This window comes from Elaeis guineensis, chromosome 3, assembly GCF_000442705.2.
Source record: "Elaeis guineensis isolate ETL-2024a chromosome 3, EG11, whole genome shotgun sequence".
NCBI classification, from domain to species: domain Eukaryota; kingdom Viridiplantae; phylum Streptophyta; class Magnoliopsida; order Arecales; family Arecaceae; genus Elaeis; species Elaeis guineensis.
In genome coordinates this window covers 73737519-73761357 of record NC_025995.2, presented here as the reverse complement: position 1 = coordinate 73761357, position 23839 = coordinate 73737519, and the positions used below count along the sequence as shown (strand labels likewise).

Genomic DNA, 23839 nt, shown 5'->3' with positions numbered 1-23839 from the left:
ATCATTTCGTACTAAATTGATAATGATAATGATGTCCAATTGAAGTAAAATTTTGATAGTATGTTACAAACATTATCGAGATCATCATTATAAATTTTTGAAGCCATCGATGGTCTTTATCTATTAAATCATCATGTATTCATTCGTGATCGTCGAAATCAAATTTTATTGATCGACATAGTTAGGGCTATCAGATCGAAGTGATCTTTTGTGACGACACTCTAATGATAATTATTTAGATAATGAATGGTAAAGATGAATTTTAAATTTTAAAATTATATTATATTCAGAAAAAAATATGAAAAAATTTATATTCTACCTATATAGTAGCGGTTGCATAAAATCGTTGCTATATATCTATAGCAGTAGTTAAGTAATCACTACCATATAAGTATGACAGTGATTATGTATAACCACTGCCATAGATTTAAATTATGACAGCGGTTATGTATAACCGCTGTCATATAAGTATGGCATAGGTTTGAGATATGGCAGCGGTTATACATAACCACTGCCATAGTTCAAACCTATGGCAGCGGTTATACATAACCGTTGCCATAGTTCAAACCTATGCAGCGATTATGCATAACTGCTTCCATAGGTGAAATCAATTGTAGCAGTTATACATAACCATTGTCATAGGTCAAACCTATGACAGCGATTATGCATGACCACTGTCATAGGTCAAACCTTTCATAGCGATTATGCATAACCGCTTCCATAAGTGAAACCTATCACAGCGGTTAATCAATCGCTATAATATCTCAAACGTATGGCAATGGTTATGTATAACTGCTGTCATAGGTTTAAACGATGATAATGGTTATCCAATAACCATTGCTATATATAACCTATGGCAGCAGTTATCAATAACCGTTGCTATAGGTCAAATCTATGGCAGTGGTTATATATAACCACTATCGTAGACTCTATAACAGTGATTTTCGAATTACTACAATAGTAAACGCTGTCATAGATCCTTTCTATAGTAGTGTCGTTTAACCAACATTGCCCTGAATGCCTCTTTATAAGACCATTTAGGCATAGCACCATCTTACCCTGCAATTGTAACATGGTAGGCTTATGTCCAATTGGCCTGGAGAAGTCAAGCATGCGAACAAAGCTCTGTGCCCCTCATCAATTAAGAGGAATCTTTGAGTATCTACATATGTCTTGACAGTCTATGACCATGCTAAATATCTTGCATCCTGTGCCCCTCAATATCATGTCATGGCCATACTGTGCTTTGGCTAACCAATTCTCCCCTCAATAATCCACTAGGCATCCAACCAAACTTCACTCGTGGGGTTGCAAAGTACCCAGTAGCATTGTAAATTTCGCCCATAGCAAACCCTCTGCAGTATCATGCCATGCCCATGACTGATTTCTAGTGAAGTGGAAGACGACAATATTGATCAAGGGTTGAGGAGGCTAGAAGGGATTATGGATGAAAGTATCACTGCTTTGATGGAGGAAGATCAGGAAGAAATGTGGAGAGTAAAATAGAGAGAGTTGTAAAACCAAGCATTTTTGCATGCCCTTGCCAGACTGTTCACTCTAATGATCCTCTCACGGTGGTCTCATAATACATGGGTGGGCATCACATCAGCCTCCCTAGCTCATGCTGTGGGGTCTTGTAGTTGGGCTAGAGACATGTCTCCAATTTAGTAAGTCCTGCTGAGTTAACTTGTCCGGCTCAATTGAGTCAAAGATCGAGCTAGCCCAGAGGTGACTTAGATATTACATCTTTCCCTTCTGTGAAAAAAAAAAAAAGGTCTTGAAATTGACATACCTAAGCTTCCACAAATTGTAGATACTTAGCCCTCATTTCGTCCTCAAGCCTTAACGTAACCTCCCTTTAAGTATGATTGCTCTATTAAACCTTGACATAGAAGCTGGTACGATATCTCAAGACCTGTCTTGCCTATCCATAATCAGAATAGGGCGCTCCTCTTAGGTTTGATCTTCATGAAGTTGCGGTGGCTTGAATTTCACCATTTGATTGGGGTTCGGCGCATAATTCCATAGCATCAATATATGAAGTACACTATGCACTTCTAATAAAGCAAGAGGGAATGCTAATCAATATCCACTTCCCTCGCTCTAACCAAAATTTTGAATGGACCCATAAATCAAAGACTTGGTCTGCTTAGGATCCCTGATCTTATTAAACCCTTCATTGGAGATACCTTCAAGAAAATATGGTCCCTACTTCGCAGCATCGTGGGCTTAAAACCCACAGGTCCCAAGATCGACACCTAGCTCTAATATTAAAACTATCACAGCTTAACTCAAGCGATGGGTTCAGAGTGTGACAAGTTTTTGGTTGGACAAAGCAGTCACTCCTCCCCATGAACACAGACATTTCAATAACTCGACAGAGAAAGCCTGCCACAAATTAGAAAAAGATCATGACAAAACCAATTAATCAGTAGCCTTTTGACCCTGTCCTGTGCTTTAGCTGGATCTGGCTTTCCCGACAAAATTCATGGCTATTTTTATCCGCCTGGACCATACCTATTTCCATATGATTTAGAGGGAGCTAGGAGTTCGTGATCTACAGGATCCTTCTTCAGACCTTCTAATGGGCCATACAAATCCAAGCCATGAATGTTTTCTCTACAACCCTGTGGGCATGCCAATGAGCCAAAAGATAATGTACAAAAGTTGTCCAATAAGGATAATTTGATGACACGATGTCCAGGCAAAATGACAGTGAGATGTGGGAAATTGCTTATAAAGACCAATTATAGGCTCTTGGAAGCATGAAATAAGAACCTCGAACTATCTAGGGACAGGAAAATTGACCCGTCCTTTTCTCTCGTCTCTTTCCTTGGCTCTCCTAAATCTTTCTGCAAAGCCTAATGAAATGACAAGAGGAGGAGCTTAGGCAAGTGGCATGCATGGCTCCTGGTCAAGAGAGGATGATGGATTATTTATTCCGATAATTCTCTCCTTTGCCATACTTGATGACGCAGTTGTCCTCTCATAGTTGGCAGTGCAAGGATACAAGACTGTCCATTTCTTTCGCAAGGTTTTCAGGTGAATTAGGACACATAATGCAACAAAATTGTTTCATAGACCAGACACAAGGTTTGAAAACAAATGAAAGAGGCCATGCGTCACAGAAACTCTAGACTACTTATCTGCCCGAGGTGGTGACTCCAGCTTGTCGCTTGCATTTTGGTGGCTAGTGATAGATGCGCACCACTTGAAAATCCATGGATTGGCACTAGAGAAGGACATGCACAGAGTGCTCCTCAAAAAACCGAAAGTTCTTAATTTTTGTCCCATAACAGAGAGGTGCAGTTTTAGGTATGTCATGCAAGGGATACAACAGTTTCCCCTAGGGCAGGGTACGTAAGGAGACTCTAAGATTAGTGGACAAATAACAAAGATTTTACATTATTGGACTGCAGTTTTCAGTGCTTGCTTAACGCGCATTTTACATTGGTGGCAAACAACCAATATTTTGTTCTTTTATGGCTGAGTAATGCTTGTGAGTTGGGATTGCCAGTTTCACATTCACACCAATATTCCTCCTACACTAGGTGGATTTTGAGAATGATGGATGGGTTCCCTCAAAAAAACAAAAGATAATGATGGTGGGGAAGTTAACTTTCCCCAACCAGATTTCTATAAGAAGAGAATAATGTACAGGAGGCTGTTAGCTAGCTCGCGGTTAATTTTCAAGTTGGCATCCTCTACTTTCGAGGGATAAATGCATGAATGAATGGAGAGTAGTTCTGAATGTTCCCTGTCCTCTGGTTAGTCCAGTGATCTCGATAAGTTTATAAGCCAACATTGGCCCCTCCACTATTGCAAGGCAACAATTTCATCCTCATTGAAGATGATTGAGGAAAGAGAAAGGAAGGGCAAGTTGAGATGCATGTTCCCTAACTATTTGTTCTTCTAGAAACCTATATCCTCACCGCTACCCAGCTTGAAAGCCAACGAGCGCTTGAATGAATGCCTTCAAGCTTCCCTTGGCCTTTTGGATTGGGCCATTCCAGGTAGCGTCCTCCTACATTGATTCCAAATCTTCAGTAGTAATAGTGATCCATTTTTGCCATGCATTCTTACGTGCCAAAAGCTTGCAAACCCACTTGGTTCATACAGCAGTGTTCATGTTGGCCAGGTTGATACCCAATCCACCTTCCTCTTCGTCTCTGTGAAGATTGTATCAGTTTAGTAAGTAATTACTTCCATTGACTAGCAGCCTCCTCATCCAACAGAAAGCTCTCCTTTTGTTAAACCAAATATATACCCATTTGGGAAGTTTGTAGATAGCCATGACATAGGATGTCAATGCGATTAAGACAGCCGCTCAAAATATGGGGTATTTAACAGCAGCCAGAACTGCTAAAACTATAGAAAACCACTAGGAAACTTTTTCCGATATATAGTTACTGTCCCGACCATTGCTTAGCCGTCACCAAATGTGCCCTGCTATTTCAACCCCAACATATTACATAATCACTAGAAAAACTAGACTTTCACTTAATGTTTTTATGAGGATTTACCAGCATTTTTACACTGTTGCAGAAACTTTGTCCAGCAGTCCTAACTGCTACAAAAACATTGTCCAGATCAACACCACTATTTTTTTTTTTTTAATGATTTCAACTGCATTTTTTGGCTGCTGCTTAAACGTTTAGTAGAATCAAGAGTTGATGCTAGGAGAAAACCTAACTACATAAATGCAACACCAAGAATTTTTAAATCAAGCCAAGATACCGCAAAATTTTTTGACAAGATCCACATCATCCAAGCTTTGATGTTCAGGACATTGATCTTATTGAAAAATGATGAAAGTCTCTTACACTCAGAGATGGTTGCTGTCATTGCCTATTTATATACAAGTATATAAGTATTTTGATAAGTTTAAATACAAAATTTAAAATATTGTTATGAAGATAAGATATAACAAGATTACAGTGATATAACAAGATTACACACATGTGCATATTAAACATGTGTATTAACTTGGACTTGATATGCCCCTCAAGTGGAAGGTGGTCGAGAGCAAACGTTCAGCTTGTCTCTCAAAAATTGAAAATGAGGCCTTGCAAGTGGCTTTGTGAAAATGTCTGCCAATTAATCTTTGGAGGAGATAAACTAACATAAGATCACAACGGGCTAGTTTATCTCGAACAAAATGAAAATTGATTTCCACATGCTTTGTTCGAGCATGAAACGATGGATTAGCAGAGAGATATGTTGCATCAATATTGCCACACCAAAGAGTAGGAGTCCTAGGCAACGGTATGGAGAGCTCATGCAAGAGAGATTGTAACCAATGTACTTCAGTTGTGGCATCAGCAAGTGTTTTGTACTTAGCCTCTTTGAGGAGTGAGCTATCGTGTGCTGCTCTTTGGAAGACCAAGACACCAAATTATCACCAAGAAAAATAGCACAGCCATCGATGGACTTACGATCACCAACACAACCAGCCCAGTCAGCATCAAAGAAGGCTTGGAGAGGTGATGGAGATGATTTTCTTAGAAGAAGACCATAAGAGGATGTTTGCCAAAGATAGCGTGAAATATGTTACAGTGGACCAATGTTCATCAATGGGTTCATGCATGAACTGGCACACTTTTTTGATAGAAAATAAAAGATCACGCCTAATAAGAAGCAAATATTGAAGAGCACCAACAATTTGTCCAAACTTTGTAGGATCTGAAAACTTCATACCAGAAACTTTAGAAAGTTAAGGGTAGAGGAGAGTGGTGTCTAAACAGGCTTGGCAGTAGACATGCCAGCTTTATTAAGCAAGTTAATATACCTCTGTTGAGATAGAATTTGGTTATTGGAAACTCTGATCGTTTCAACACTGAGAAAATATCTGAGAAAACCAAGATCTTTAATAGAAAACTCTTCATGAAGAGAACAAATCAGAGAAGAAATACTCGGTTCATAATTTCCAGTAATAATAATGTCATCTACATACACCAAAACGAAAAAGTAATACCATCTTTGGAATAAGTAAAGAGAGAAGCATTTGATTTAGAGGAAATAAATGATTTTCATGGAGAAACTAGAGAGATGCTGAAACCATTATTGTAGAGCTTTCTTAAGACAATATAGTAAACGATGTAGCTTGCATACAAAATTTGGCCGATAGGGGTTTTCAAAGCTAGGGGACTGTTGCATATAGATATTTCAGATAGAACACCATTAAAAAAGTATTGTTGATATCAAGTTGACATATGAATCATCCTCTGAAAACAATAATAGATAAAAGAACATGAATACTAGTTGCTTTAACAACAGGGCTAAAAGTCTCGCCATAGTCAAGACTGGCCTATTGATGAAATTTTTTACCACAAGACGCACCTTGTAGCGCTTAATAGAACTATCAGCATGACACTTGATAGATATATCCATTTGCAGCCTATAATGTTCATGTTAGGCTTAGGGGGAACAAGAGTCCAGGTATCATTTTTGAGTAGAGCAGTAATTTCAGCATTCATGGCCTGATTCCATTCAAGATGTTTGTTGGCGTTAGTGAAATAGGTTGGTTCTATATTTAGGAAAGTAGAGGATTTGAAAGAGAGGCTGATGGACAGTATGGGTTGGTGGCTTTTGATCGAGACCGTAAGGTCATTGGGTGCATGTGTTGTGCTTTTGGGATGCTTGGTTTTGTGGAAGTTGTGGTTGAAGAAATAGACAGGTCAACAATAAGTTGAATTCCAGCTAGATCATGGATATATTGGTGAAAAGATGGTGATGCATGAAAATTTGAATTCAAAGTAGAGGATAAAAAGGAGGAGGTTGTAAGGATGGGAGAGAATTTGAAGGTATGTTTGTTGGAGGAGGAGGAATTTATGGGATAGACAAATTAAGAGAGGATAATGCTGGAGAAGAAGAAGGAGACAGCTGAGTAGAAACAAAACATTTAGAAGAAGTAGGATTGTTGCTATAGGACAAAGGAGTTAGACATGTAAAAGACAAGAAAAATGGAATGGAACATTCGTCTTTAGAGGGGACTGAAAATAGATGTATTTGCAAAAAGAAAGACTGTCTCATCAAATTTAACATGATGTACAATGTAAATCCTATTTGTTTGGGGGCAAAGAACGGTAACTAAGATGATGACTTTATAACCTAAAAAGACACAAGGAATAGAACGAAATTGAAATTTGTATTTATTATATAGGTGAATATATGGAAGCAGAGACATCCATAAATTTAAAAAATAAAAAGATAATTTGATGAAGTTTTGAAAAAAATTGATATGGGGACAAATTTTGTGAGACTCAGGATGGCATGTGATTAATTAGATAAACAGCTATTTCGAATGCATAATGCCAATATTTGAATGGAACAGAAGATTGAGCAAGCAAGGTAATAAGCCCTATTTCAGCAATATGTCTATGATGCCATTCAACCATGCCATTTTGTTCATGCGTGTGTGGGCAAGCTAAATGATGAACAATGCCAAGATTTGTGAAAAATTTATTTAATTTGCGATACTCACCCCCCCAATTAGTTTGAATAGACTTGATTTTTGTGTTAAATTGTTGTTCAACATATTTGTTTGAATTTAATGAAAGATCAAAAACTTCACTCTTTTGAGTTAATGAAAAATACCAAATAAAATGAGAATGAACATCAACAAAAATGACAAAATAATGAAAACCTTCAAAAGACAAAATCGGAGAGGGTCCCTAAACATCACTATAAATAAGTTCAAATGAAAATTTAGTATAGTATTTATTGAATATAAGAACAATCTAGATGATTTGCCCATTTGACAAGCACCACATAAAGAGTGATGTTTATGTGAAGAACATGATAAATCGTGAGAACTAATAATCTAATGAAGAACATGGGAATGAGGATGGCCACGTCTCTAATGCCACTAATTAAGACTGATCAAGAGAAGTGCATTCAGTAATGTTTGCAGAAGGAGTCAAGATGGAGGAAGTGTGGATGGAGAAAAACATAAAGACAATCTTTACTCGATCCCGATAGAAGGATTTTCTTAGTTGCTCGGTCCTTGACAACAAAATGAGTAGGTGAAATTCAAAAAATACATTGTTATCATTAGCAAATTTTTGAATAGATAGGAGTGATTTCTTAATGGTAGGAACATGAAGAATATTAGTTAAGGCAAGGGAACAAGTAGAAGTAGATATAAGAGAGGAACCCGTATGAGCAATTGTTAGAGGCTTACTATAGCCAACGTAGAGATGGTCGTTGCCATGATATGCTTCAAAACTACATAAACTCACAAGGTCTGTAGTAATGTGATGAGTAGCACCAATGTCAGAGAACCAACTTTGAGAAGGAGCAATCAGTGAATTACAAGTGAGATGAGCAGCAGGTGGCATGGTGTGAGAAAAATGTTGAGGACATTATGGAGCAACATGAGATGCCGCATGACAGATTTGACATTGAAGATATTCAGGTGAGCCAAAGAATTGACAAAAATCATTGTTGTTGCCATGATAGTTACCACGGCCATGGGATGATCCACGAGAAACACGGCCACGGCCACGGCCACGACCATGACTAAAAGCATGATTGTGGTCAATCAAAGAGTACTGAGACAGATATATTAGTAGAAGGAGAAGATGTTGAGTGTCTGATAGTGATGAAGAAAGAGTCAAAGAGGCAAGTGCTTCACCATGAATAAATTCATGACAAGTAACAAACTGTGTAATTCTGAGAAGAAAACCAGAGTAGGGCGAGCGGTGAGACTAGTCACTAATCTTTGAAGTCAAATCAAAGACCCTTGCAGACATAAATGTTAAAGTCTTTTGGTGACAAGGGTCTTCCTGCAGCAGCAAGTTCATCTTGAATGGATTTAGCTTTCTGGAGGAATGAGGATATGGATGGATCACCTTGTTTGAGACTTTGAAGTTGCAGATGCAAGTTAAGAATTCTGGTATTGGAAGGAGATGCAAAAGTTTGCCCCAAAGTGATCCAAATTTCCTGAGATGTTGTCAGGACGACAGCAGAGGTAACACAGACTGAGAAAGAGAGCATATCAAAGTGCTCATCAGTAATTGATCTTGTTGAGTCCACCGTTTATAGGCAGGATTACTTTGAGGGCTGTCTTGGCCATCAACCAAAATGCTAGTAGGGGGACATGGAAGAGAGCCATCAAGATAGCCCATCAATCCTTGGCAACGAAGGAAGGGAACCAGCTGGGTTTTCCAAAATAGATGGTTTGTTTAAGTGAGTTTAATGGAGATGCAATGGTGAGCATTGGAAAGAGCTGGGGAAGGAGAAGATGAGAAAGAAGTTTGGTCAAGAGTGGCTGAAAGAGGGGTGGTGGTAGAGCTGCTGGCCATGGTTAAAAAACAGCTCTAATACCAAATTGAACTCAGTGAAAATGATGAAAGTCTCTCACATTTAGAGAAGGTTGCTATCATTGCCTATTTATATAAAAGTATACAAGAATTCTAATAAGTTTAAATTCAAAATTCAAAATGTTATTATGAAGATAAGATATAATAAGATTACAGAGTTATAACAAGATTGCACACGTGCATATTAAACACATGCATATTGACTTGGTCTTGATAGGGACAAGCAATGATTTAAATCATAACATAAATCCACATGAATCTACAAATTCTATAAAAATTTTAAAATTGATATCAGGATACACTACAAGAATTTGAGTTTTTCATGACGTTTAAAAACTAAAACATCATGGAAATATAAGTTTTTTGATGATGTTATGAAATATCGCTGATAAGGTGATCTTCTACGATGTTTGGCCAAATGATGTGGATTGCAAACTATTTGTACAACGTTTTGGGCTGAAATGATGTGTTTGGCATCAAAAAAAATTTTCCACTTTAACCTGCCCGTCTGAGCCAGATAATCCAGACACCTAGTTCTTTCCGCACGCGACTCCACTGTTCCATCTTCCTATTCCTAGATCCCCATCCCGTTCGATACCCTAGCCCCTGGTGCCATGGTCTGTGTCTGACTTCTATCCGTCGGCCATCACCGTCTTCCGACATGAGTCTTCATCGTCAATCAACAATCAGCATCCATTTTCCATCTTTCATCCTATTGCCTTGCCCCATCCTGTTGCCTTCCCCCATTGGCAATCGGCTTCTGTCTTCCCTTAGAAAAGAGAGAGACCTCATCATCTTCCTCCGTCTTCCCATCACCGCTCGATTGGAGGGAGCCCTCATCACCGACATGATGACACCATCTACCATTTGCCATAATCGTCTTCATCGATCTTCCACCATCTGCCATCATCGACGCGACGATGCATGTCTTCTATCTTTTCATCTCCACCCATCGCCTTCGTCGGTCTTCCCATCTTTGCTCATCACTATCACCGTTCGTCATTTCAAGTATGGCTCCCTTCCTCGATCCCTGAATACATGAACAGAATGGGATAAAAGGGTAGGGGGACCTTATGAAAAACTATAAATCCCTCTCTTCATTTCTCTGTTCACCACTACTTCATTCTTAGTTCTCTGTTGATATTTTTTTCTTACTTATTTTCATGTGCACCTAAAGAGAATTTAGATTTTAAGTCTATAAATATGGTCCCTGCATGCCTGTCTGGTCCTTCCATCTGTATTGCACTTGCTGATGATACTTGTGAAGAGCCTAAGATAAGGATGAACAATGTTGTTAGATCAAACCTTAAGGTGAGGCTTGATATGAAAGAAGAGTATCCTATAAGTCATCGCAAGTGTGTTGCGATGAAATTTTTCTTTATAATTTTTCAACTCATGTAATGATATTTATTATTTGATAATAAAATGAGATATTGATTTATCATTTTAGTTGCATCTTATTATGTCTAAGATTATGATGAACCCCAAAGATTAGGACAATAATTTTAGGAGACATAAATGGATCATGCTAGTGAGACCTAAAATTCTAAAATTTTAATCTTAAATATTTCTGATCGTAGGAGCATTGAGTTGGAGATCAACGTTTCGATAGACTAGCACATTCTATGTATGCTCGATAGAGAGGGTGATAGATCTCACTAGTCACTTGTATATGGGATACTAATACAAGGATGTGGGTGCTTATTTGAAAATGAGTTCACTAAATTGACTTGATGAAAGAGAACACCTATGGAAGCCTTACTTGCATGTCAAAGATGATTCTCTAAATGAAAGTTGTGTAAGTGATCCTTAGACATGAGATCACCATAGAACTTGTGCACATGAACCCATATTTTGGTTCATACCCAAGTATGACATTAAAACATGTACGGAGTGTTCTGGATATGGTGGAGTATGTATGAAGGTTATGAGTAGGTCAATATGAAATCGATCACTCCTAGTAAGAGAAGATCGTATCCTGTGTATTCTTATTCCTAGATGACTTGAAAAAATCTTTTGACCAAAAGCAGAAAAAGATTAGAAAGAGTTTCTAATACTTCATCATCAGAGTCATCATTGGTTAATTAAAAAGTAATATAAATATGTGTTTGAGTTTGACATAATTTTATACTCATGAACATATTTAGGGTGCAGGGATGATCAAAAGATTGAATTATACGGTAACTTACCACTGAAGGATATATTTGATATTTCTATCAAATTTTACATCTTCTGAAAAGTTATGATATATTGCTAGATGTCAATCTTAACTTGTAGATTTGATCAAATTAAAAATTTAATTCGATCACCAATTAGAAAGGAATCTAATTGTTGAACTCGGGTTAGCTCGATTGGACCTAAATCGGTTAGATTAAAATCTGATCAAATTTAATCAACTTACACCCAGACGTACTACTGGCTAGATATGAAATCCAATGGGTCACACACATATAAAAATTAGTCAAGGATCCTTTTAATAAGGTTGATTGAAATTTTGAATTTAATCAGAGTTTCGGTAAGCATGCTAGCATGTGTAAAAACCCTTGCCCCTTTGAAGATTAATTTGGTCTCATCCTTTACTAATTAGCTAGCCCAATTTGGTGGACATTTGGGTCAGGTCGTGCCACTTGGAAGTAGTCCAAAATGGGGCACCACATCTCAAGTTAACATCAATTATGAAGAGTCCAAGTTGTGGTGGACTCTTGGTGCAAAACAGGTTTTGCGTGCACATGTTAGCATGAGCAGAAAAAAGAATCCTTCTGGCATGGGATTAAAATACATGTGGTAGCCCACATCACCCTCCATCCTCTGATGCACATATCAAAGTATGAGATGGATTTTTTTTGAATTATTTGGGGTGGAGAAAAAATTGGAAAAGTGAAGGTCTCTCTTGTGCACGTTGAAGCATCATGTTTCCTTGTGTTTTGGAGAGTCCTTCTCCTAATCAAACTCATTCAAATTGGAACAATTTTTTTTGATAATCTTTCATATTTGATCAGCTATTTTTGGTGATTTATTTAGAATTTTCAGATTTATCAGAGGGCCAAATGGATGCTAGAAGCCTCCTCATGTGTGCACACACATGGTGATCAGAACTTGAATGAAGAGGTGTGTGGATAACATTCTTTCATAAGATTTTTATCACCTTATTAAGTTTTTTGAAATAAAAAATGAGTCCTCTATCCACATAAATTTTTATGGATTTTTTTGATCTAAGAAGGGATGTGAAAACATCCCCTCTCTGATCGCGTGCACAGGTGAAGGTGCAGATCGACGTATCATTAATAAGAGTCCTTCTGCTTGAAGAAACTCTTACTCTAATAATCAGATCAGATAAGCCTCTTGGATGAGGTGTGTCTCTCCCTTTTGACATCCCTCTGGTGGTTATAAAAGGGTCTGAGTGCTGGGTCTCTGAGGATTCAGATCAAGTTTTTATTTTTCTCTCCATAGCCTCCCTTCTTTCTTACAACCTATCTTAATTTTAGGACAAGGCTTTGAGATTTAAGATAAAGCCTTATCTGATCCAAACAAGGGTTGTGAGGGTTCTAAAGAAGAAGAATTAGAAGTCTAAAGGAGGTTCTGAGAAGGTCAAGTTAGGTTTTTGGAGAAATCTGATCGATACAAGGCTAGTCGAGTTCTAGAGGCTAAAACTCTTGAAGCAAGGTAAAGGAGGAGTGCTGTCTTTGATCTAATTTTATGTGGATCATCGTTAGAGAGTGAACACTTGGACATCTTGTGAAAATTGGATTAGTGCTATAGGTATTCTTCTTATCTTAGTTTATATTTATTGTACTTTGATTGATATAGTCAAAGATTTTTGGGCATTAGGATTTTTGGTGCATCAGATGTTTTGAATAAAATTTTAAATACCTAGTCCTTCCACTGCGCTATCGAAACCCAACAGTGGTATCAGAGCTAACTTTGATCTATATAATCAAAAGTTAAATTATTATCTTGATTGTGATCAAGCATGGATTTTTCGTTTGGTTCAAGTTGAGTCAAGAGTTGAACCCAATTGAATATCCATACTCTAACATATCTTAGAGATATGTTTTAAATATAAAATGCATGATGTATGTATAGAATCTTTTTTAGTAACTTAATACTCTAATTGGGGTTCATCATCAGATTGTCCGATTATAAGAGCAAGTAGGGTTCAGAGACCCTCTCTTTCTATTCCATAGAGTACTCTTATGGTATATAGGGGTGCCACTGTGATATCCCAAGAAAAAAAATAATGAAAAGAGTCTTTTATATTCATGCATGTTATTAAGTACTTCATATGCATAAGATGCTATGTTATAATCATATTGTATGATTATGATTTTGTATCTTAGAGATATTATTAGATACTATGATTAGTTGTGATGATTATTAAGATACAACTATGATAGAGCATCATTATGATTAATTGAATTAGGATGTACATGAGACTATTAAAGCCCTCATAAAAATCATATTAAGTCATAGTGTTGTAAACCAATAGTAGATCTATTTTTTGATTCGATTAATCAATTGGTGTCTAAAGAGTGTTTCAAGTGTGGTGGTTATTTAATTAGTTTTATTTGCTGGCCTGATCAATATTTTTTGGTGTTTAAGAAAAGCAACGGGGGGACTCCACCAATCTTAACATTTTCTGGTCAATTGGATTAGTTCAAATTTTGAATAAAGGTAGCTCAGTATTTTGAACACTATATATATCTTCCTTCATGCCTAGTCAATATCCTATCAAAAATCATAGTAGGTTTGTTGTGATATCCATAAGGCTTGCTATGAAAATTGATGTGGATTTATCTTGGTACATATTAGATGCTTTACAAAATATTTTGGATATGTTATCTTATTGTGACATCCACAAGGATAGCATTTTTCAGATATGGCTATATAAAAATGAAGGATCTGACTTAACTACAAAATATTATAATTTATTGTGATATCCACAAGGCTATGTATATTTTTAGAAGTAAGATTTATGTTGAGAATTGTATGAGATGTAATTGGATTGATTTTTCTACTTTTGAACTCATTGAGATTTGTTGTGATATCCACAAGGCTTCATTGAGGGATTAGGGTCTCAACCCCATTAAGAAATCAGATTAGAATTTCTCGTTTACTATAAGAGAGGGCTATGGTATCTGATAAAATAGTAGGAGACATAACTAGTTAAAAAAATCTCATTTAGTTATGCATGTCAAATATGAGTGATTTGCTTATACTATTATTTTTTATTCATGTAGATTTATTTCTACATTATGGCTTCTTTATTATCACTGCATGAAACTATGTTGATCGATCTAAACTATATGGATTGATTGAAGAACTTACAAATTAGGTTTGTATCGGAGAAGAACTCCGATGTTCTAAATATTTCTGATCCTAGATCAGTTAGTAATAATAAGAAAGCAAAAGATGTCCCTTTGGATATTATCTATTCATTTTGTGATAAATTTAGATATTGAGAGAATAATTACAAAAATTATCTTGCAAGATTGAAGCAGGGTACAAGTACAGCATCAGAAGATATATATATGGTACAGACCTATTTTTCATTGAGTAGCTCAGACTTTGATACTTGGATATTGGATACCGCCTATGGATCGCATATTTATAATTTATTACAGCGACTACAGAATATTAAAGGTCTGAAAGGAGGTGACCTCGAGCTTTATGGTGCAAGTAGAGAGTCCATTAGCGCAAAGACTATGGAAATCTGTATGCTTGATTTATCTTTGGATAAAATTTTAGAATTAAAAAACTATTATTACATGCCAAAAGTCATTAGAAATATTATTTCTATACTTTTGTTATTAAAACAAAGTTATGAAATAAGGCTAATGGGAAATGGATGCTTTATTTTCTTTTCTAATGAATTTTATGGCAATGGTTATATGGATAATAATCTTTTAATTCTTACACTCAACGAAAATATTTTTTATATTAAAAAAATATAAAAAAAAGAGAGAAGATGTGAGTATCACATATCTCTGACATTACCACTTTGGTCAAATTAGTGAGCCAAGGATAAACAAGTTATACAAAAAAGATTTCTTTGACTTGTATGATTATGAATCATTGGAAACTTGTGAATCTTATCTCATAGGTAAGATGATCAAGACTCCATTTTCTGGACATGAAGAGAGGACAAATGAGTTGTTAGCCCTAATACATACAGATGTATGTGGACCGAAGATAACTCAGGCCAGAGGAGGATACTCCTATTTTTTTACCTTTACAGATGATCTATCAAGGTTCGGATATGTGTATCTTATGAAATATAAATCGAATCCTTTGATAAGTATAAAGAGTATCAATGTATGGTCGAGAAATAAACTAAAAAAATATCAAAGTTCTTCGATATGATCGAGGAGAAGAATACTTATCCAGTGAATTTCTTAATCATCTTAAAAGTAAAGGTATTCTCTCTGAATGGACCTCTCTTTATACATCCCAATTAAATGGTATAACAGAAAGGAGAAATCATACTTTAATGGACATGGTGCGGTCGATGATGTGCTTCACTGATCTTTCAATATCTTTCTGGAGATATGTCCTGGATACTGCCACATATATTTTAAACAAAGTACCTTCAAAGTCTATTGCAAGCACACCATATGAGATATAAAAGAAAGAAAGTCTAATCTTAAACATCTTAAGATTTAGAGCTATCCTGCTTATATCAAAAATATTTTTAGACATAAACTTAATGCTAGATCAGATAAGTGTAGGTTTGTTGAGCATCCTAAGAAAACTAATGGATACTACTTCTACCATCTTACTGAATAAAAGATATTTGTTAGTAGGCATGCCACTTTCTTTAAAAATGAATTCATCCAAGAAGGAGATAGTGGGAGGAATATTGAACTTATGAAAGTTCAGGATCTATAAATCGATCCAAAAATACCTATGGTTGAACCACAAGAAGATCCTCAATCAAAAATATCCAAGGATGAGGTACATCCATAGCACACACCTTTTCGAAGGATAGATAGAGTGCGTCAAGCATCTCTGAGATATGATTTTGTCATTGAGAATGATAATTCGATCAACATCATTCAGAATGATGATCCACTAATCTATTCAAAAGTTGTCATAAGTAGAGACTCAGACAGATGGCTGGAAGCTATGAATTCTGAGATGGACTCAATGTACACCAACCAAGTGTGGATTTTGGTTGATGCACCTGAGGGTGTGACCTCAATAGGATGTAAGTGGGTCTTCAAAAAGAAGATCGAAGTAGATGATCAAGTAAAAACCTACAAAGTTAGGTGGGTGGCGAAGGATTTTAGACAGATAAAAAATTGACTATGATGAAACCTTCTCACCAGTGGCTATGCTTAAGTCCATCCAAATTTTGCTTGCTATAGTGGCATACTACGATTATGAGATCTGACAGATGGATGTCAAGATCACTTTTCTCAATGGTAATCTAGAGGAAGAGGTCTATATGACTCAGTCAGAGAAATTTATCTCAAGTGGGAGGGCAAATCAAGTATGCAAACTAAAAGAATCCATCTATGGATTGAAGCAGGCTTTGAAGAGTTGGAACATCCGATTTGATATGACAGTCAAAGAGTTTGGCTTTATCAAGAAAAAGGATGAACTATGTGTATATAAGAAGATAAGTGAGAGTGCTATTGTCTTCTTAGTTTGTATATCGATGACATACTGTTCATTGAGAATGATATTCTAATGATGCAATCGGTCAAGACTTGGCTATCGAATAAGTTTTTTATGAAAGACTTGGGTGAAGCATCCTATATACTAGGTATAAAGATCTATAAAGATAGATCTAAAAGGATGTTAGGCTTATCCCAATCACGGTATATAGATCTCATGTTAAAGAGATTTAACATGGAGGCAAGTAAGAAAAGTTACCTGCCTGCAAGTCAGGTATACATCTCTCTAAGAAAATGTATCCTAAGACACCAGAGGAGAGGAAGAGGATAAACAAAATCTCTTATGCTTCGGCTGTAGGATCAATAATGTATGCCATGCTATATACCAGGCCGGATGTAGCTTATACTTTAGGCATAGCTAGCAGATTTCAGACTGATCCAGGAGAGGATCATTGAAAAGCTGTGAAAAATATTCTGAAGTACTTAAGAAGGACTACAGATGTTTTTCTCATATATGGAGGAGGATTAGAGTTGAAATTAGAGGGATATACAGATTCTAATTTTCAATCTGATCCAGATGATAGCAAGTTAATATCAGGATATGTGTTTACCTAAAATGATGGGGCAGTGAGTTGGAAGAGTTCCAAGTAGCAGATAGTAGCTGACTCAACCACTGAGGCAGAGTATATTATTGCTAGTGAACCATTAAGGAAGCTATCTGGATAAAGAAATTCATCATGGAATTAGGAGTTATTCCTAAGATTGAAAGACCAATGTCACTCTATTATGATAACACTGGGGCCATTAAGGAATCTAGGCCTCATCATAGATCCAAGCACATCTTTAGACGTTTCCACCTCGTTCAAAAAATTATAGAGAGACAAGATGTTGTTCTTGAATGAGTAAAAATAAAGAACAATATAGCAAATCTATTCACTAAGACCATACCATAGCAGTTATTTGATCGCCATCTTAATTGTATGAGATACAAAGGCGATTGGCTTTAGTGTAAGTGAAAGATTGAAAGAAGAGTGCCCTATAAGCCAATCACAAGTATGTTGCGATGAGATTTTTCTTTATAATTTTTAACTCATGTAATGAAATTTATTATTTGATAATAAAATGAGATAATGATTTATCATTTTAGCTGCATCTTATTATGTCTAAGATTATGATGAACCCTAAAGATTAGGATAATGATTTTAGAAGACATGAATGGGTCATGCTAGTGAGACCTAAAATTCTAATCTTAAATATTTTTGATCGTAGGAGTATTGAGTCGGAGATCAATATTTCGGATAGACTGGCACATCTTATGCATGCTTGATGGAGAGGGTGATAGATCTCACTAGCCAATTGTGTATTAAACACTAATATAAGAATGTGGGTGCTCATCTGAAAATGAGTTCACTGACTTGACTCAATGAAAGAGAACATCTTATGGAAGCCTTGCATATCAAAGATGGTTCTTAAGTGAAAGTTGTGCAAGTGATCCTTAAACCTGAGATCATCATGGAACCTTATGCACATGAACCCATATTTTGGTTCATATCCAAGCATGGCATTAAGATATGTACGGGATGTTCTGGATATAATTGAGTGTGTATGAAGGTTGTGAGTAGGTCAACATAGAATCGATCACTCCTAGTAAGAGGAGATCGCATCCTGTGTATTCTCATTCCTAGATGATTCGAAAAAAGTCTTTTGGCCAAAAGCAGAAAGGAGATTAGAAAGAGTTTTTGATGCTTCATCATCAGAGTCATCATTAGTTAATTAAAAATCGATATGAATATATGTTTGAGTTTGACATAATTGCATACTCTTGAATATATTCAGGGTGCAGAGATGATCAAAGGGTTGAATTACATAGTAACTTGCCACTAAGGATATATTTGATATTTTTATCAAATTTTATATCTTTTAGATAGTCATGATATATTGCTAGATGTTAATCTTGACTTATAGGTTTGATCGAATTAAAGAGTTTAATTCGATCATCAATTAGAAAGGATTCTAATTGTTGAACTCGGGTTAGCTCGATTGGACCTAAATCAGTTAGATTAAAATCTAATCAAATTTGATTAACTTACATCCAGACTTATTGCTAGCTAGATGTGAAACTCAATAAGTCGCACACATATAAAAATTGACCAAGGACCCTTTTAATAAGGTTGATTAGAATTTTGGATTCAATCAGGGTTCCGGTAAGCATGCTAGCATGTGTGGAAACTCTTACTCTTTTGGAGATTAATTTGGTCTCATCTCTTGCTAATTAGCTAGCTCAATTTGATGGGCATTTGGGTCAGGTCATGCCACTTGGAAGCAGTCCAAAATGGGGCACCTCATGTTAAGTTAATGCCAATTATGAAGAGTCCAAGTTGTGGTGGACTCTTGGTGCAAAACAGGTTTTGCGTGCATTTGTTGGTGTGAGCAAGAAAAAGAATCCTTCTGACATGGGATTAAAATGCATGTGGTAGCCCACATCACCCTTCATCCTTTTCTGCACATCTCAAAGTATGAGATGAATTTTTTTTAGATTATTTGGGGAGGAAAAAAATTGAAAAGTTGAAGGTCTCTCATGCGCACGTTGAAGCATCGCATTTCTTCGTGCTTTGGAGAGTCCTTCTCCTGATCAAACTCATTCAAATTGGAATAATTTTTTTTGATAATGTTTCACATTTGATAAGATATTTTTGGTGATTTATCTAAAATTTTTTCAGATTTATCAGAGAGCCAAATGGATGCTAGAAATCTCATCGCATACACGCACATGCAGTGATCAGAACTTGTGTGAAGAGGTGCTAGGATACAATCCTTTCATGAGATTTTATCACCTTATCAAGTTTTTTGGAATTAAAAATGAGTCCCCTATTCACATGGATTTTATGAATTTTTTTGATTTGAGAAGGGATGTAAAAGCATTCCTTCTCTGGTCATGCACATAGGTGAAGGTGCAGATCGACGTATTATTGATAAGAGTTTTCTGCTTGAAGAAACTCTTATCTCTAATAATCAGATCAGATAAGCCTCTTGGATAAGGTGTGTTCCTCCCTTTTGGCATCCCTTTGGTGGCTATAAAAGGGTCTGGGCACTGGGTGTCTGAGGATTCAGATCAAGTTTCCATTTTCCTCTCTGTAGCTCTCTCTTCTTTCTTACAACCTATCTTAGTTTTAGGACAAGACTTTGGGATTTAAGACAAAACCTTATTTGGTCCAAACATGAGTTATGAGGGTTCTAAAGAAGGAAAATCAAAAATTTAGAGAAGGTTCTGAGAGGGTCGAATTAGGTTCTTGGAGAAACCTGATCGATACAAGGCTAGTCGAGTTCTAGGAGCTAGAACTCTTAAAGCAAGGTGAAGGAGGAGTGCTGTCTTGATCTAATTTTCGTGTGGATCACCGTTGGAGGGCGGACACTTGGATGCGGCATAAAAATTGGATTAGTGCTATAGGTATTCTTCTTATCCTAGTTTACATTTATTGTACTTTGATTGATATAATCAAGAATTTCTGGATATTAGGGTTTTCAGTGCATCAGGTGTTTTGAATGAAATTTTAAACACCTAGTTCTTCCGCTGCGCCACCGAAACCAAACATGGTGATGTTGTTTCTATGCATCAGTGCTAGGATGTGAAGTGATAAGTGGTATATTTTTACATTTATTGAAGGTATTTTTGATAATTTATGGTGCTAACATCTTCTTAAAAATCCTAATTTCATGAATTTATTGATTTTTTTTAAAAACTAAGTGATTTTAAAAAAATATAAAATTAGATATATTTATAAAAAAATAGATATTAATTTAATTGAGTAATTTAAGCACTAAAATGAAGAAAAATTTTTGAAAAATTTAATGCATATTTTTTCTTATTTTTCAGGCAAAAAATCAGAGCGAAAATGGAGCCAAAATATCTTAAAAAATAAAGAAAATAGCCTTTAGTGTATGGTGGACCGACCGCTCGGTCCACAGAGCCAGGGCACGATCCACAGGAAACTTCACGCGGTCCACAGGCATGGTTCACAGCAAGAGAAAGATCCTGAGCATGATCCAACGGTTGAGATTCAATCCAACCCAGATCCGATGGTTCAGACTCGTTGCCGACTATGAATAGGATTCTTTTACGCGATCCGATGGTCCAGAACCAATCCGAACCCAGATCGAACGGCTGTGGTTTGATCCGACTTTGATTCAAATTAAAATGAAGATTTTCTAGGTAGATCTGGGCAGTCCAAAGCTGATCCGATGGTAAGGAATATTCCTAAGGAGATTAATACGATTTCTAAGGGTTTTAAGACTCCTTTTTCTACCAAAAAATTATGAAAAATTTATCTATAAATAGGAGGTCTGGGAATAAGCTTTGAGAGCAAAAACATTGAGTAGAAAGTATAGAAAAAAATAAATAAAAAATAAAATAGTTTTAGAGACCCAAAAAAAGGAGAGAAGCCGGTTCGCTCTACGGAGTACGACGGAAGACGGAGAGATCATCAACTATTTTTTTGATGAGGCTTGGCTGATCAATTTTAGATCTTTGTTATAGTTTTATTTTTATTTTTATTTTATTTTATTATTTTTTTAAAATTTTTATACTTAAATTTTAATTTTAATTAATGTAAAATTTATTTTTCTGCACTTTAAATTCCTATCTTTTATCTTTTGCATATAGATACTAGGATCTAATTAGTAGATCGTAGTACCAATTTATTTTTATATTTTTTAAATTTTTATTATTTATTTTTATTATAAATAGATGCTAGAATCTAGTTAGTAGATCTTAATATCCGATTTATTTTATATATATATTTTTAAATTTTTATTATTTATTTTTATTGTAAGTAGATGCTAGGATCTAGTTAGTAGATCTTAGTACCCGATTTATTTTTTCTATTTTTAATTTTTATTTTTCGACTTAAATTGCTTTCTCCAAAATTTTATTTTTTTTTATAAAATCAAAGATTTCAAGTCAAAATTCTGCCTTCTTTGTGGATTCGACCTGACTCACTACTTTCTACATGTTTTTAATTTTTATTGAAGTTGAAATTTGATTGATAATCACGATATCCTAACGACAGCATCACGATCGTATCAATTTTTGACACCGTTGCCAGAGAAGGTAATAATTTTAATATTTGATTTCTTTGATTTTCTTGTAAATTTAACTAACTTTTCTATTTTTTTATCTTTGTGCAGAAAAAAATTCAAAAAAGAGATAGAAAGCTTTCAATTTTGCTTGGTGAGGTCAATCCTAACCCTAGCTTTAACTATTTTTTTTAGTATTAATTACTATTTTTTTTAATTAACTTAAAATTTATCCACATAAACCTAATAAAAATTACATGACAAGAGTAGAAACTTAATTTTTAGGAGCATTCATCATTGTAGATTTATTTTTGATGATCGTTGGAGACAAGGTAAGCTTTCAAGTTTTATTAGTTTCATGCATCTAATTTAGTTGCATAGAACTTGTTTGAAATTGGTTGTGCATATTCATCTCAAATCAATTTAAGGGCAACACCCATAACAAGATAAGGTAAAGATTTCATCACCCTTTCTTAGCCCAAAAACAACCAACCAGCATCCCGCATTAACCCAAATCTAACTAAAATCAAGTAAACATTGGCCCCTAAGATTAATTGAGTTCAGTTTGAGTATTTTGTTGAAGTCAAGTGCAAAGTAAGTTTGGACTCACTCCTGAAACTGGTGTTTAAGGCTAGAGGTTATAAAAGCTCAGCCTAAGTGAATTTGTGGTTATTTAATTGATTCCGTTAGCTTACCTGGCTAATTCAATTGGTGTCTAAGACAAGCAACGAGGGGACCCCCACGATCTCACCTCTTATCTGGCTAGTTGAAGGAAGTGAGAACAAACCCAATTTGTATCTAGACTAAGCTACTCTACATCAAACTATTAGGTTTAAGAAACCCATAGGTGTCTAGGTTTAATTATTTGCTAATTTGATTGTAATTAACACTAAACTACAACTAATTCTTCCCACCTTACGTATCTAGGTCTAGGGCTCTTTCTTTCTTCTCTCTCCTTTTTCTCTTTAAAAAAAAAGGAGATGAAACAAAAACAAAACTTGAATCATACATTAGGTTTGCATTGGTATATGCAAGATAGAAGATCTCTCTATCTTGACCTAGTTAAACCCAATCCTAAGATTGAACGGTTGATTCATATTAAATCTGAAAATCAGATGGCTGGAGATCCTAGAGAACCACCTAGGCAGATGAAGAAATATTTTATTTTTTCCATCTATAACCCATCGACTTGTATCCACTTACCTGATATCCCTGCAAGCCACTATGAGATCAAGTCGACCACAATCCAGATGCTTCCGTCTTTCTATGGGAATACTAATGAAGATCCTTACAAGCATCTGGATGAGTTCTTAAAAATTTGTTCCACGATGAAAATTTAAAATTTTACTGATGATGCACTTAGATTGACCTTATTCCCCTTCTCACTTAAAGATAAAGCCAAGTATTGGCTTGGCACAATAGGGAGACCAATCCAAACTTGGGCTTAAATGCAGCATGAGTTTCTTAAAAAATTTTATCCCATAGGTCGAACCAACACCATGAGGCGAGCCATCACTGGATTTGCTCAGCTTCCAGGAGAACAAATTCATGAATCATGGGAGAGACTTAAGGAACTTCTTAGAGAATGCCCACACCATGATCTATCTAAGTGGCAAATTGTTCAAGCTTTTTATGAGGGTTTAGGTTACCAATACAGACAGATGGTAGATACATCTTATGGGGGTGCATTCATGAGTAAAAGTGAGGATGAAGCTTATACTTTGTTTGAAACTTTGAGTGAAAATTCAATCAATCATGCTTCATTATCCTCTTACAAAAGATCAATCCCTTACCAAAAGCGGATAGAAATTTTTGAGATCAAGCAAA

The 23839-nt window shown here is 35.8% G+C and overlaps 1 non-coding gene across 1 annotated transcript; it reads right to left on the bottom strand.

The window, feature by feature from the left end:
- Nucleotides 1–23508: 23508 nt before the first annotated feature.
- LOC140856794 (small nucleolar RNA R71) lies at nt 23509–23615 on the bottom strand. The gene has a single exon (XR_012140396.1). It is a non-coding gene; the product is annotated as a small nucleolar RNA R71 (small nucleolar RNA).
- Nucleotides 23616–23839: the final 224 nt, after the last annotated feature.